Genomic DNA, 318 nt, shown 5'->3' on the forward strand with positions numbered 1-318 from the left:
GTTTCTTAATTATCAACATTTTGGTCATGTTTGTTACATTGTTTTTATATTAAGATTAGAGGAACAAGTGTGTATAAGAAAATAGGGTGCATGAAAATCATGTAAATAAATATCATATGCTTCTTATTGTTTGATTAACTAGTTTTCCAGGTATCGACATGTTGGGGTGAAAAAAATCCTGTAGAAAATATTATATAATTATTATCTACAAATATTTCCATAGATTTTATGTTGGCTTTTGTAGAAAAATCCTTAGATAAACTTTACTACATAAATATTAAGCAGAAATGCTAATGATAATTTCAAATGATAAACAAG

Source organism: Bombina bombina, chromosome 3 (assembly GCF_027579735.1).
Source record: "Bombina bombina isolate aBomBom1 chromosome 3, aBomBom1.pri, whole genome shotgun sequence".
NCBI lineage: Eukaryota > Metazoa > Chordata > Amphibia > Anura > Bombinatoridae > Bombina > Bombina bombina.